This window comes from Schistocerca piceifrons, chromosome X (genome assembly GCF_021461385.2).
Source record: "Schistocerca piceifrons isolate TAMUIC-IGC-003096 chromosome X, iqSchPice1.1, whole genome shotgun sequence".
Classification (NCBI taxonomy): Eukaryota; Metazoa; Arthropoda; class Insecta; order Orthoptera; family Acrididae; genus Schistocerca; species Schistocerca piceifrons.
In genome coordinates this window covers 640,693,394-640,706,321 of record NC_060149.1, presented here as the reverse complement: position 1 = coordinate 640,706,321, position 12,928 = coordinate 640,693,394, and positions in this window count along the sequence as shown.

Sequence of the window (12,928 nt, the reverse complement as noted above, 5' to 3'; positions counted from 1 at the left end):
TGTGATGTCCTTAGGTTAGTTAGGTGTAAGTAGTTCTAAGTTCTAGGGGACTGATGACCTCAGATGTTAAGTCCCATAGTGCTCAGAGTCATTTGAACTTGCGATAATACGTTTTTAAACACACAATTTTGACGAAAATAATAAATCGGTCATAATTCCACGAGAACAGATGCAGTCGATATCTGTTAGTTTTATGAGCAAAATCGGTAACGTTTCATGCGTTCAAATTACAAATTGTCACGCACAAGGGCATTACATCCATTTCAGTCGTATGAAATGCCAGTGCAGATCAGTAGCAACACAGTCGTTTATTACGATCGAGAGCATTCCTCTTTGTTATTTTGTAACATCCAGAGTAGGTAAAAAAAAGAACTATATGCATCCAAGCCTTAACAATCGATATCTAATTCTTACAATGGAATCTCCTAAGGTTACCCTATAACATTTATCGTCAGTATGCTGACATAGACCATAATTGCTCCATAGCTCTCTTTTACAGACCTACGTTTGTATGTAATGTCGTGATTCCTGTGCACGAAAGAAAACCATATTCAGCTGCAGGCTATCACTCGAACGGTTTCCTTCGAACCGTGCTTGAACACATGGACCTCTCGCAGGCGTCAGCAGGGGTGAGCCTGCGTTTAGTCCACAGAGCGGCCGCCATACCAGACACATCACTCTCGGACGGTCGGTGCGACAGGGATGCCCGTTGTCAGTAATCTTATTCGCCGTGGTCCTCCAATCCGCGCTACACGACCTTCGCCAAAGACTTGAAGGCATCTGCATTGCAGATGTGACCTTCAGACGCGGTGACTTTGCTGACTACGTGGTGCTCTAGGCATGCCTGAACGACGAAATCTAAGCATCTCTTCAATGGTTGCATCTGTACGGCGTGGTGTCAGGCAGAGTCGTCAACATGCGCAAGACGACTTACATGGACGTCGGGAAATACCTTCTCCACCTGAGAGTGATCCCCTCCCAGAAGGTTCCCACACTGAACGCACTGGGAGCGCAGCTCTCCATTATAGTTCACCGAACTGCGACAGCCACATATCGGCGACTACTGCAACGGATCCATGCACCGCTCTATGACAGCGAATTCTACTATATGGATGTGGCTCTCCAGACACGTTATGTCAACACTTACGTAGCGTCCAACCTTAATTATTTCGCACACATTTTTCCTTAACGGCCACCATGGCCCATAGCGTTCAGGCAGCGTACGGACATTTCGCGAGATCGGCTCACATACTCTAGGTCCGCTACACCGCTTGAACAAGGCCCTCATGGCAGGAGGTCTGGGGTTGACTAATGTCCACAACCACGCGTGGTCGCTATACCTACAGACGACGCGGCTAACATGGACTGTGGTCAGCATCAACTTCACGGGGACATTGCTTCAGACTGTCGCGTCCCGAGATCTTCGACGCCAGTCGCCGTGGGCCACATAGCTTCGTCTCTCACCCACACTAGAGACAAAAATGGTTCAAATGGCTCTGAGCACTATGGGACTTAACTTCTGAGGTCATCAGTCCTCTAGAACTTAGAACTACTTAAACCTAACTAACCTAAGAACGTCACACACGTCCATGCCCGAGGCAGGATTCGAACCTGCAACTGTAGCGGTCGCGCGGTTCCAGACTGTAGCGCCTAGAACCGTTCGGCCACCCCAGCCGGCCACCAGAGACATCTTCATCGAACTGTGCTAGGCGCGCAGTACGGAACCGTGCGACTGCTACGGTCGCAGGTTCGAATCCTGCCTCGGGCATGGATGTGTGTGATGTCCTTAGGTTAGATAGGTTTAAATAGTTCTAAGTTATAGGGGACTGATGACCACAGCTGTTAACTCCCATAGTGCTCAGAGCCATTTGAACCACTTTTTTTTAACTTTGCTACATGACTGAGGGTCTGCTGGTGACGTGAGCACCAGAGACTATTACTGCCTCTGACAAGCACGTAAACTCTGCAACAAGCTCGAACAGCAGCACCCGACAATCCACTGTACCAGTGTGTGGTGGGCCGTCCACACCCCATATCTCCCCACGTAAGCTCGTTCTTTGTGGTATGTGGTGGTGAGTTTGTGTGTGTGTGTGTGTGTGTGTGTGTGTGTGTGTGTGTGTGTGTGTGTGTGTGTGAAATCTTATGGGACTTAACTGCTAAGGTCATCAGTCCCTAAGCTTACGCACTACGTAACCTAAATTATCCTATGGACAAACAAACAAACCCATGCCCGAGGGAGGACTCGAACCTCCGCCGGGACCAGCCGAACAGTATGTGGTGGTGAACGGAAAATTAGTCACACGCCAGCGGCTCCATTCCATCCATCTTATGGACGACACTTTGTGCCTGCACTGCACAGTCGTAGATTCCGACAAGCCTCACTTGACATGTGGTGCGACAGGCAGTTGCTGGGATCTTACACAACGTATTCTGGCACTCCTGTGGAGGTGACAGCGGGAGTCTATGACGCCGGACGAACTTCTACGCCCTGCTACTGTTTACTTTCAAACTGCGAGAACACACGCCGTCAACTGACTGGAGGGCATGGTGCTGTATTACGCTTTGCAAGCCGCGCCCGAGAGCGTTCTAGACTTGTTTCACCAGACGACGACTCACGAGTCGTTCCACAACCATGCATTGCACTGGACACGACTAGCGAATTATTTAGACGCGTTATCTGAGGATCCTCCAGCCCATTGTGGGATTTCGAGTACGATGGAAAATGCTTGATCCTCCGAGGAAACGTTTTGGAAAAAGTTCCTCTCCAATAATTTGCGAGAAGACGACTCGGAAGCTTCTGTTAGTGGTAGTAGGATCCGATAGAGAAACAAAAGAGAAAAAAAAAGTTTGTTCAATTAAAGGTCTCTTGGTCCTGTAAGACGCCTTTCCTTCCTTGGCTCCGGGAGGGCGAGAATGGGACATTGCGGCCAGGAATCGGAAGGCGACCCCTGCCCTATTTGCTCCCGATTCTCCTCTCGGACTTCCACTAAAAAGAAAGTCGAATGAGAAAAAAATTAAAAACTGGTAAGACGAGTGCTCACAATAAGTGGGAAATCCTAGCTGGATTCCCGATTCAGAACAAAATTTCACTGTTGCCGTTTTATTATACAGCGGATGGTTATCCATAATCGCAACTGTGCATACGTTTAATGTGTTTCATAACGGCTGTAGTCACCGTAGTGCCTGTTCCTTCGGAACACTGGATTGTAATTCGGAATAACACAGGAACCAAGGATTTTGGAGCGACCGCATTCGATTTGACGTTACACATTTCTAGTCCCGACATAGACAGAAAAGGGGAATAACCTTACTAATTTAAATACAGATGGTAAAACGAATGAAACAGACTCTTTTAAAAGAATTCTTGTAAACCGAGGACATCAAACTTAGCATAGCCATGTACTGCAACGATTATAACTGTGTTACCGATTTCCTCCAAAAAGCCCTAACTGAGAAAAAAGAAGAGGTATTATTGTTAACGTCCCGTCGACAGCTTGGCCGTCAGAGATGGGACACAAGTAAGAGTTCTCTGGTTTATGCAGGCTCGTCGTCGCGATAGAACTTCCATGTCGTCGTATTTCAAGCTGGCTAATTTAGACATCCTAACCATTAACGCAAGCAATACTCTTGAATAAAACGCGAAATCAAATGGTTCAAATGACTCTGAGCACTATGGGACTTAAAATCAGAGGTCATCAGTCCCCTAGAACTTAGAACTACTTAAACCTAACTAACCTAAGGACATCACACACATCCATGCCCGAGGCAGGATTCGAACCTGCGACCGTAGTAGTCGCGCGGTTCCGAACTGAAGTGCCTAGAACCGCTCGGCCACTGCGGCGGCTCCCGCGAAATCCCTCAGGCTGTTGAACCTCAGTTCTCCATTAACATCTTACACAACTGAAACACAGACTTTTGATCACAGAATAAATATCATAATTCTAAAAGAAAATTAATCCTGTGCGTTACATTGGCCACGTTTCGAAAATATTGACTACCAAGTTGTTTTCTTCTGTATTCATAATTAATTTTCACCGGGTGCTGGGGGATATTAATGGATCTACGTTTCAACATTTGTGCCAAATATGTGTTTACTTTATATGGTTCTCAAAATACGATTAAGAGAGAAAGATGTACCAAATAAATGAAATCTTTTTCGATTTTAAGATTACTAATTATATGCGGAATTGTTTCAGTAGTTTGTCATTTTATTGTATCACACATTGACTAATTGCTACACTATGTATATCATAATAGAGCATGTCATGTACAACATGGACTGTCGTTCAGGTAATGTTCACTATTGGTGTTAATTAAGTTTAAGTAGGGAAATTACGAATGTAGTGGGATAATTCCGTCAACCTGTAACCAAATAATCCTTATTATTAATGTGATTAATTTGGGATGTTTAGTGACTAGCTATCGTTTCAGTAAATTCTAAAATATCACCTACAGAGTCACCTTATAGAACTATCACTAGTGTGGCAACTAACAAAAGGAAATGTGTAAACATTGCTTATTTTTATTTTTATCCGTCTGGCATGTTTCGTAGAAATTTGTTCTACTAGAAGCCGAGACACAGTGTACAGTATTCCAGCGAACACTTAAGATTGAGGGCAAACTCGATTACCCAAAGCTTCTTTCGTAAGGGATATTTAACCTCTGCTAATCAGGGGCTCAGGATCGCATTTTACTCTATTTCTGTCTCTCATAAGTTCTGGGAGGTACTCTCCGGGGGAAGAAAACTTCAAAGCACGTGTCTTGAAGAAATGCTCGAGTGTGGACACAAGTATCCTCGATGTTACTTTGAAGAAAATTTGAGGATGCTGCCCGTGTTCCAGCAGATGGTGCAACAAACGACGATCACTGCGCACGTATCGATGTTATCTGAGAGGATACACATCGCATCCGTTAAGACTATTCTGATTTTACATAAAAAAAGGCGAATTGAGATTAGGGTTTCAACAGTCTATGCGATGTATGTAGAACAGATATATTGCTATCCATTGTGTCTTCAAAATCGGACTGTTAAATTATGGTTAAGTAAGCAGACTGCGATCATTTCCTTAGTCGTAATTCTCCTCCTGAGAGACAGTTGGTCAGAAGAAATGTTCCACAACCATCAATTTCACTGAGTGTCTATGATTGAGAAATGAGTTTGAAATATGTCGTAATATGAGGCAACCAGAGTGACTTGTATGCTAAAATGTATTGCGTGTCACGGTTTGGAGCTCCGTTTTACTTTGGATTACAAAATCTGTGGTGGCAATTTGTTTATATGTGACAACTTATCGAATGAGGAAGGCGTTGTTTTATCAGCCGTTAAATGATTCATAACCCTTGTGGTGCGCCAGTAACCCAGCTACACAAAGCCAATCTGTACGCAGACAGTTTCATTATAAGTTACATAAACGGCTCAGTCTTCAAAGTTATGCACTAACAGCTGCCTTAGTTTTCATTCTTTTGTAAGTAATAAGAAGTTTTACCAGTTACAAGAGAGTAAAAGAAAGCCTGAGGTAGGCAGCTGAACGTTTTGGATTTTTGAATGAAAAACTTGTTTTGGTTAGAAAATACTCTTTATCTTCAAATATTTAATTTAGTCTCGTCTCGGTCTGTATTATGTCCTCATTAGACTGTTAATTATTTGCAACAAGTCTTGTAATTATTCTTCACTTTCGTGAAGGATAGCAATATCATCAGCGAATTTTATCATTTATACCCTTCCACTCTAAACTTTAAGTAGCAACATGGAAACATTCTAAAATATTATCATAAACTTGACCGGGAGAAACACAGATTGTGAACTTCGTAAATAATCTAACGTTTATGTAGATATTCCGACAAATGGGTAGTCTTTCCTCTTGTGTTCATTAGAGGTCTGAGAAAAACAGACTTCATCTATTCTTACCATCTTGACTATTTGGAATGATCACATGAATCTTAACACGGACATTTTCGCAGTAAGTCGCATGGCATTATCTTAATTCAGAAATGGCTCCAAGTACTACGGGACTTAACATCTGAGGTCAACAGTCCCCTAGACTTAGAACTACATAAACCTAACTAACCTAAGGACATCACACGCATCCATGCCCGAGACAGGATTCGAACCTGCAACCGTAGCAGCCGCATGGTTCCGGCCTAGAACCGCTCGACCACAGCGGCCGGCATTATCTTAACAATTACTCAGGAACAATGTGATTTCCCCTTCCGTCGCTGCGATGTAAGGATAATTTTCATGAAGTTAGTAGTAGAAACAAGTAATACGCTAGCATTTCAAGTGCTACATGCGACAGTCCTGTTAGTGCTAACCTTTCTGAGAAAATCTGTTGCTGTCTATGCACATGCTAGACTTCATTACTTTGTCGAAGATGGATGGGTTTACTTGTGGTATGACACTAATGCACACAGTTAATAAATCAGTTTTGAAATTATTAAAATTAGTTAGCTGAGTAATGGTCGCTACAGTGAGAATGCTGTTCGCTGTGAGGGGGACGTTAAAAGTGTCGTTGTCGTTGCAAGTGCGATGAAAGTAACAAAAATTTCGGTCTCACGACTGAAAGAATCTGGCGTAAAAAGTGGAACACCAGTCCTATGGGCACAGTGGACGTCGAGATCGGCGTACAATCGGCAGAAAAGATCATTACATAGTCCAACTGGTGAAAATAATTAGAACGACTTTTCTTGCACAAAAGTCTTAGAGTCATTTTGTTGTCTTAGGCAACCACACAACTACCCAGCCATTCGAAGACTTCTGCCTGTGTTCTCGGAACTGCTTGACTCCCACTCAAAACAGTACCATATAGTAGTGATGTACGGAATACTGTGACTGCACTCAGCGACATCGCAGCGGAGGGATGCTCTCGCCCACGTTTGAACAGTGTGTCTGGACTGGGAGGGTCACGCACAACACATACTGAAATATGCCATTTGCAGTAGACGTGGAGTCATGGTTTGGATGGTATCATGATCAATCAATTAATTGATTATATTGTAAATTTATTTTGTTTATAAATTTTCCGTTCAGCATTTTGGTTCAAATGGCTCTGAGCGCTATGAGAGTCAACTTCTGAGGTCATCAGTCCCCTAGAACTTTGAACTACTTGAACCTAACTAACCTAAGGACATCATCACACACATCCATGCCCGAGGCAGGATTCGAACCTGCGACCGTAGCGGTCACGCAGTTCCAGACTGTAGCGCATATATATATATCAAGCAAGCTATAAACACCTCCGCAACAGCGTCGGAAACATTTTACGCAAATAGTGGAGACATGGACATGACCTTTCCGCTGCGCAGGAAGCCACGACTTCATTTCAATGGATGACAACAGTCGCTTAGAAAGGCCTGATTCCTGAAGTGATAGAGAGTGACCACCTCATGCCAATCGACTGCCTGGCGTATTCACCGAACCTGAGTGACATGAAATGTGCTCGGCACACTTTAAGAGGCATGTTGAGCAGTGAACCTGCAGGTCTGTTACAAATGGTTCAACATGCCTCCGCAGGCATACGAATTGAATGTCAAAACAGATTCAGACCAATCAGCTGGTATGCAGTGACAACGCTCGTGATCACCTGACATTACTTTCATGTCTGTCTTTGCACTGTTTAGACTTTTTAGCCGCCCTTGTTGACAAAATATTACCAATTCTTATAAAAATATTCGACGTATTCTCTAGACGTTCTGATGATATGTTGAGGTACCCATGTAAACGAAAACTGTAGCAAAAGGTACTCTTGTTCCTTCACTGTAGTCAAGCGGTGTAATATATTTAAGTAATCTGTGAAACTGCGCCAATATAAATTGGAACAGCGGATAGCTGTGCAAGGTACTGAATTGCATTATACCACCGATGTTTTGATGAACGCTTGCAGCCTCAAACAACGTCTAGTTAATGCCATCTAAGCGCATACAAAGTTCCGGGAGTGGTATTTGCACATTTTTGAAGTTACAATGTCGTTATTTTTTTTCATTCAGGTTCCTTGATGCTCTTATTTCTCTCTATGCTACTGTCACAATAAATGGTTATAAGGTTATTTCGAGATATCAGATAATGGCAGGTATTGAATGAAGTTGCGCAAGAATCGTGAAAACACAATATCTCATACGTTACAGTATCTAATATTGAAAATTCAAGAGATATACTTATTACGGAATTATCTGTTCATAATCCCTATTTGAACGGTACAGAATATTAACAGCAAGTGTAGGAACTTTCGTATGGTCTCAATGGCAAAGAATAACACTGATATCCGATTATGTTAATTCTTATAACGAATAGCGGACTTCCGTCTCTCGGGAAACGTTTCGCTATCTACACTACCGGCCATTAAATTTGCTACACCACGAAGATGACGTGCTATAGACGCCAAATTTAAACGATAGGAAGAAGATGCTGCAATATGCAAATGATTTGCTTCTCAGAGGATTCACACAAGGATGGCGCCGGCGGCGACACCTACAACGTGCTGACATGAGGAAAGCTTCCAACCGATTTCTCATACACAAACAGCAGTTGACCGCCGTTGCCTGGTGAAACGTTGTTGTGATGCCTCGTGTAAGGAGGAGAAATGCGTAGCATCACGTTTCCGACTTTGATAAAGGTCGGATTGTAGCCTATCGCGATTGTGGTTTATCGTATCGTGACATAGCTGCTCGCTTTGGTCGAGATCCAATGGCTGTTAGCAGAATATGGAATCGGTGGGTTCAGAAGGGTAATACGGAACGCCATGCTGGATCCCAACGACCTCGTATCACTAGCAGTCGAGATGACAGGCATCTTATCAGCATGGCTTTAATGGATCGTGCAGCCACGTCTCGATCCCTGAGTCAAGAGATGGGGACGTTTGCAAGACAACAACCATCTGCACGAACAGTTCGACGACGTTTACAGCAGCATGGAATATCAGCTCGGAGACCATGGCTGCGGTTACCCTTGACGCTGAATCACAGACAGGAGGGCCTACGATGGTGTACACAACGACAAACCTGGGTGCACGAATAGCAAAACGTCATTTTTTCGGATGAATCCAGGTTCTGTTTACAGCATCATGATGGTCGCATCCATGTTTGGCGACATCGCGGTGAACGCACATTCGAAGCGTGTATTCGTCATCGCCATACTGGCGTATCACCCGGCGTGATGGTATGGGGTGCCAATGGTTACAAGTCTCGGTCACCTCTTCTTCGCATTGACGGCACTGTGAACAGTGTACGTTACATTTCAGATGTGTTACGACCCGTGGCTCCACCCTTCATTCGATCCCTTCAAAACCCTACATTTCAGCAGGATAATGCACGACCGCATGTTGCAGGTCCTGTACGGGCCTTTCTGGATACAGAAAATGTTCGACTGCTGCCCTGGTCAGCACATTCTCAAGATCTCTCACCAACTGAAAAAGTCTGGTCAATGGTGGCCGAGCAACTGGATCGTCACAATACGGCAGTCACTACTCTTGGTGAACTGTGGTATCGTGTTGAAGCTGCATGGGCAGCTGTACCTGTACCCACCATCCAAGCTCTGTCTGACTGAATGCGCAGGCGTATCAAGGCCGTTATTACAGCCAGAGGTGGTTGTTCTGGGTAATGATTTCGCAGGATCTATGCACCCAAATTGCATGAAAATGTAATCACATGTCAGTTCTAGTATAATATATTTGTCCAATGAATACCCGTTTATCATCTGCATTTCTTCTTGGTGTAGCAATTTTAATGGCCAGTGGTGTAATATGTCGGCAGGTGTAGTGGTTGTAGTAGTAGCAAAGTATGGAAACCTCATCTTACGAGGATAACAGTGTTACGCGAGTACTGTTTTTTTTTTTCAAAACTGCCATGTACCATAGTCAAACTCCATTATTTTGATAAACCAGTCTAATCTAAATTTATCGCCAGCTAGAAATGAGCGTTTTAGTATATCTGAAGTTAATACACTGATTGCCATATCTAACTCCTATAATAAAACATTTATGACTGGGGATGGTTTAAACGAGTAGTAGGAAATGCTATTGAATATATGTTGAGCAGAGGCTAGCAGAATAAGAGTAGAAAGCCAGTGCCCGGCAATTAGGGCACTCAGTTCTTTTCAAAAGACAAACACCACCACCACCACGGGGAAGTGGGGAATCAGGCAGAAGCACTGGGGCTAGTGTATTTCATGAGGGATAAGCTCCACTGGACGTACACCATCTGTGTTTGCGTTCTAAATGGCAGGAACGTACGGGTACTGCTTTTAACATAGCGTGTCCACCAGCACCTGGCAAGTGCATCGCGAACTAGCAGCACCAGGGCGTGAAATATCGTAATGCATTGCGCTCTGCATGAAGTCCATAGTCTGAGCACTGTTGGGAAAAGAGCAGGTCAGAGATAAGACCTGTAATGTGGAATGAGATGAGATCATATGGCTCTTTTGCACTTGAGAGCTTGCCATCCACAACCATCAGGCTGGCACCATGCTAACTGAATTGCTGTTGACTCTGCAGAGAAACAGTAAAGACCAGCTACCATTAGGTAAAGTTGTGGAACAGGCGAACAGAACTCTCCTGTGCCTACTTGAAGAACGCTGTTTTGGCCGAAACACGAAATAGGACAGATAATGGGACCAGAGGTAGCCTGTTTCTTGTTACTTGTATTAAAACTCAATGTGGAAGGGAGATTGTAGAATTATCAGGCCAAATCTGATTGGACGGCACTCAGGAGAGTCAGTGTCACTGGCGATCAAAATCGTGTATCAGGACCAAACTCAGATGGTTAGAGTAAAATTAAATTTAAGCTTCTTGGTGGAAACGCTCTGTAGAAGGACTTCCATCCGAAACCAAGCCAAGCAAGGGACATCGATTCTGGGCTCTGAGGGAGAGCAGCCATTGGTAGAGACCAGACGAACTACAATTTTGTAGCCACCACAGCAGCCATTCCTAGACCGTCGTAATACTAAATATGGTGACCAACAGCAGAATTCACCAGCCGAGTTGTAGGAGGCACATGAAGACTGCAGATTGACTTTAGGACTTTCACATAATAATTATTCAAGTACATTTACTAGCAACTGCGAACTCAAGATGTTCGCAGTCTAGATAGTAGGTGCATTCATGCTTCTTTCCGTAGTTATTTCTTTCCAATCTAGTTAGCAACCGGCAACCATTTTGCGACTTCCGTGAACTTAATGGTTTCCTCAAACGTTGTGTTGATTCTAACGTGTTCACTTCAGACCCATTATCCAATATTTGCATAGGTATTGATAAATCCATTGTAACAACCGTTAATATTTCATGAAGGTAACGGTTTCCTGTGTTTAAGCGCTTGTGCTTAATTTGAAATGTATAGGGACTTTTAATAGACAGGGTTTTATAGTGACCATTGTTTCATTCAGTAGTTAGATGAAATCCCTACTTTTATCGTCTTGTGAGATACAGTACCGAAGCTTCTTTTATGCTAGGGCCACTCCTGAATAACATATTCACATCATTAAGTTATCGTTTGTGGGACACATGTAATTAAATTCACATGATCCTACGGGGAGCGACTATCTGTTTATGGGTCATGTCACCCAGCACAAGTTTTTATGACATCCACAGGGGAATGTCGATGGCTCAACAATAACATCACAACTGGAAACTCAGAAAGCATATCTTTTATTAAGGAATGTGTTCTTTTTAACTCGCGATCTTATGGTTATCTTTCTATTACAGGCGATCACAGTCAACCTCTCGCTGTTTATGGAACCCCTGCAGTTTGTACCTAATTTTTAACGAGCTGCATTGCCTTTGGATACACTTCACAATCAAACATATGAATGTCTGCATGTGCCTTAATGCGTTTACTTGCAGCACATGGCAAGCAATCGTTTCTTCTCTCTTTCTTGGAAGCTATGAAGAAATATAATATGTTGAAATGAAACTGAATCATTTTTCGGGGCATTGGTAACGAAACGAATAAAAATTACGATTTAAGCGCATAAATATTAATAATCACTATTACATTTAGTTTAAGATACATGGACCCTCAATTACGTGACTGGGCACGGAACGTGCGAGAGCTATCTGAAAACAATACACCTAAGACCTAGCAATTCAGGTGTGTGTGGTCATCAAGGAACGTCTGATTATGTGGTATGGGAGTACAGCAGACAGCCACTAGCGTCGGATGATGACAGGAATTTCATCCATCCAAAAACAGTCTCTATAACAGTGAGAAAGAAAGGCTGTAACACAAACTTAACTCATTAAAAATTAAGGTTTACTTGAAGGAATTAGAAATCTCCCAGAAGGAAAATAACAACTGGATGAGCCGCTCCAGAAACCCAGGCAGCCGGCTTGCGTGAGTTGCTCACAGGAACACGAACGACAATAACAAGAGCCGGGAAAGATGAAGCAGAACATGAAACAGCGACACAGCTGAGAATCGCAAATGCTGAACACTTACTCGAAGAGGACGCGCTCATTGGCCCGTTCCTTGTGGAAAGCATTTGGCTGGAGCGATTTAGAGAAATCACGGAAAACCTAAATATGAACGGCGAGATTTGAACCATCGTCCTCCCGAATAGGATTCTAGTGTTCTAACAACTGCACCGTCTTCCTCAGTGTGAGTGCAGTGGATGTGGGTACAATGAAGTGTTGTATGATAATGAGAGAGGGGAGACTATGAAACCCGGTGCCAACTCATAGCCCACTCCTGCACAAGAGCACCAAGGGGGGCACTGAGCTTAACATATCCATCCGATGGACGAGTCACCATCAACTGTGTGACATTCCCTAACTTCATGAGACACTGCAAAAGTTTAGAATATAATCCACGACAAACGCGCAAAGAATGGTGATCAGGAACGTTACGCCACCAGCTTCCCTCCTGGTCAAAAACTACCATCGAAAATTCTATCCCCCAGCAGCTTTCGAACCGGCTTACCACTCAGTCGAGCGCCACGGCACAA